General features: G+C 42.3%; 1 protein-coding gene and 1 long non-coding RNA gene across 2 annotated transcripts in view; both read right to left on the bottom strand.

The window, feature by feature from the left end:
* Positions 1 to 1,953, bottom strand: part of LOC109381627 (uncharacterized) — a 15,191-nt gene extending 13,238 nt beyond the window's left edge. Inside the window, exon 1 of the long non-coding RNA XR_002123786.1 lies at positions 1,787 to 1,953. This is a non-coding gene — a long non-coding RNA (uncharacterized LOC109381627). The remainder of the gene's footprint in view (positions 1 to 1,786) is intronic.
* The window catches only part of MBOAT1 (membrane bound glycerophospholipid O-acyltransferase 1), a 102,352-nt gene that overhangs the window by 95,328 nt on the left and 3,549 nt on the right, over positions 1 to 3,475 (bottom strand). The window lies entirely within an intron of this gene.

Raw genomic sequence — 3,475 nt, 5'->3', positions numbered from 1 at the left:
TCCCTGTGGAGGCCCAAAAGTCATCACTCATTTCCGATGCTCTATCTGAATTGCTGTGCTCTACTTCTTTCTAATTAAATAAAATGATCTTACATTTAACATCTTTAGGAGGATGTCAGATTAAAAAAAGTCTCTGGAAACTAAAACCATAGATATTTTTCCCCTCAATATAGTCACAGTTGCACACAGGCTTCCCCCAGGAGTTAATGGAACAGGTAATGGAAGAATCAGATGAAAAATAATAAAAAGAGTTCTTCACTCACATAGTACAATGCTCAACAGATATTTCAGTTTTCACAAATAATAAACTACTTGACATGGGGACTCCCAAAAGCCAAAGATATTCTCAGAAGTACATTCAATTCAGAAATAGTAAATGTACATTTGAAATGTTAAGGCACTCATCGGGAAAAGAAATTCAGTGTTTTTAAGTGGCATACGAAGAACTATTTGGGTAACTTGAGGTATATGTTTTATAATTTTTAGCATATCACAGACCAATAAAAAGTCACTCTTTATTGGGACAGGAACAAAGGCTTATCAAAGACTGTACTCTTATCCTTGGCTTGTCCTCCAGATCTGGCTCTACCTGTCTCTTCCCTGTTCTGTGCCCACAGAGGAGCTGCTGCAGATGACATTACCCAGGTGCCCCAGGCCAGACATCCTTGGGTAGGGTCTGACCCCTGGAGAGCACTGGCAAGAGATGAAAGGGCTGAGGTCCTCTCCTGGCAGGGATACAGTATAGCTCTCACAGGGCAGATGCAACAGGATTTCCACCCCTTTCCCCTTCAGTGCCCAAGTCTTGGTACCTGAACATCATTTGTCAGTTCCCTTAACGCTGCCCACACCCCTCTAAGAAGGTCATTAGTTGAATTCTGTTTCTTGCCAGGACCCTGTCTGATACAAGGACCTTCCTGATGCCGGGCATTTTATATCTATATAAAATTTTTCAACTCCAAGCTGTAGGTCTTATTGCCATCTCGCGTTTTACACATGAGCATGCGGAGGCTATGAGAGGGTAGAATATTAGTCATGGCCACAAAGGATGTTTGTTGGCAGAGTAGGAATTACAACCAGGTCAATCTGACATCTAAGATCTTAAAAAGCCCTTGAAAGTGTAAGTGAGAAAAAACACAAAGTCCCAAGCCACAATTTAGCCTTAAACCACATTATTTATGGTTTGGGATTTTCTCTGGGTCTAAAATAAGGTAGCTGGGCCATTGCCCCATGCAGGCTTCCTCCACCAACAGTCAATCGGATTTGACCCTGCTGGAGGGCGGAGGAGTTATCCTAAGAGCTAAGAGATCACAGGTGCTCCTTCCTTGCCCATCACCCACATTCTTCCTTCAGTTCATCCCAGAAATACCTCCCTCCCAGCCTTAAACATCCCCAAGGCTCTCGTGTTCTCTTTTATAAATCAAAAACAGGGTTCCTTTGACAGAAATCCAGGAGGTTGGGAGTACAGTTACAAAGCTCTCAATAACATCATACTAGTACCTCCCAGTCATAATTCACCAGGTTCCATTAATAGTCTATCTCCATACACAAGGCCTCCCTGGATTCCACTCTCCAGTTGTGCAGAATAGCTTAAAACAAAAAATTCAATTAAAATAAATTCTGATGGGGTAAGTACAAAACAAACTCCCCTTAAGGAAACTCGGCTATGAGTTATACTCATTTCAGGGCTAAAGACCTAGCTGTTATTTCTGCCTATGCCTAGGTCCCTGGGTCTCTATCTCCTCTCTGCACACTAAAGAGTAATGGACAACAGCACAAGTTAGCATACCTCTCCCAAGTTCTTAACTTTCTGGATTTTGCAACTGATAAGAAGGCAATGGTGAGATCAGGTGGGGTTCTGAATCAGGTCCTCAGAGAGAGCCTGCCAGGTAGCAGGGTGGCTCAGCAAATACTACCTGAGGAAGGCAACCGCCAGCTCTCACTTCCTCGTTGCTGAAAAAAATGTGAGAAGTCAGAAACACAACAGGACAGCTTGGGGGCAGCATCTTCCGGAAGGCAGGGGGAAGTTAGGTGCAGGACCCTTCTTCCCATAAAGGCCAGTCTACTGTCCACTTCAAAAACAAGGCTCTACATAATGAAGTTTGATAATGTGTATCAGTAACATCGGCATATACAATAATGAATAAATGTTACTAATGACAAACATTTATTGAGCACCTACTATGTCCCTGGAATACAAAGAAGGATACAACCTGGACCTCAAAGAAACTTTAGTTTGAAATTCAGCATATAAACCCAGGAAGATAACTAACACTATAAGGTAAAGTTTACTAAATGTCAAATGTAAACCATGTCAAAGGTCAACAGTAAATTCATAGGAGCCCTGTGTCCTATGGCTTTCCCTTCTCTGGTCCACCAAGGCTGCACCTACAAACCTCTGTCGGCACCCCAAGGTCTGAGCATGCGGCACTTGTATACTTATATGGGTCCTTTATCTCCTCTACTGGTGTGTAAGCTCTTCTAGAACAGGGAAGACCTTGATTTTTTCATCCTTGTATTTCTACCACCTGGCCTGGTACCTGGTAACTAATCGTGTTAAATAAATATTTAATTGATTTAATAATAACTGTGGAATGTGAGCTGAGCTGTTAAGGAAGGGCAAGCTTTAGATAAAAAAAAGGATTGAAGGTTGGGCTTTCCAAGAATGGGCAAGGGAACAAACCAGGTGAGCTCCAGGTAGGTAAAGAAACTCGGGGTCAGAGGCCAGGTGGAATAATCAGCCGCCTGCTGGGATCACCTTTAGTTGAGAGTGCCAGGTCTTCAGAGCTGCTCTACCTTCATACAGCTTTTTAAACTGTAACACAAGCTTACGTTAATAGTCCTAAACCTTTGCTATGTTAATCTCAAAATCATTTCCTGGATTCTTAGTTCTGGTCTATTTTTCCCTTGCCCCTTTTTTCTGCTGAGAGAGAGAGAGAGAGAGAGGGGAGAGAGAAAGAGAGGGGGGAGAGAGAGAGAGAGAGAAGCCAAAGAATCTTAATTTAACACTGAATTAATATTTTAGGCAAACACAAAATTTGGGGGTGCCAGTCAGTAAAAATAGCTTTGGGACCCAGAGTTACCCACCACCAAAGTGGAAATTCCCTAAAGCCAGGAAACAGTTCCTTAGCTTTCATAGCTCCTAGGATATGATGGTGCACCACACAAATTAATAAGGTCAGTATCACATCTATCCTGGTAGCTGTCAACCCTGCAAACTTAGATGTGTCACACTCAGCAACCAAAACAAAGTGGACAGGGCAGGAGCAGATGATTTATTTAAACAAGAAATAAAACATTCATCGTCCGTTCCTTGATACCCCCCTAAATGGGAAAGAAAAGCTCTTACCTAACTTATTCCGGGTAAGTGAAGCCTTTGTATCTGAATAATCCTACTAATTGCTGGAGCTTAAAATTTGCTGGACACATAGGGACTCACTATTTTAGGAATGAAATTCTCAACTAACTCATCTGTGAG

The sequence above is a fragment of the Hipposideros armiger genome, unplaced genomic scaffold (genome assembly GCF_001890085.2).
Source record: "Hipposideros armiger isolate ML-2016 unplaced genomic scaffold, ASM189008v1 scaffold_50, whole genome shotgun sequence".
NCBI classification, from domain to species: domain Eukaryota; kingdom Metazoa; phylum Chordata; class Mammalia; order Chiroptera; family Hipposideridae; genus Hipposideros; species Hipposideros armiger.
Note: the sequence above shows the minus strand (reverse complement) of the source record. Positions and strands in the feature narration are given on the sequence as shown.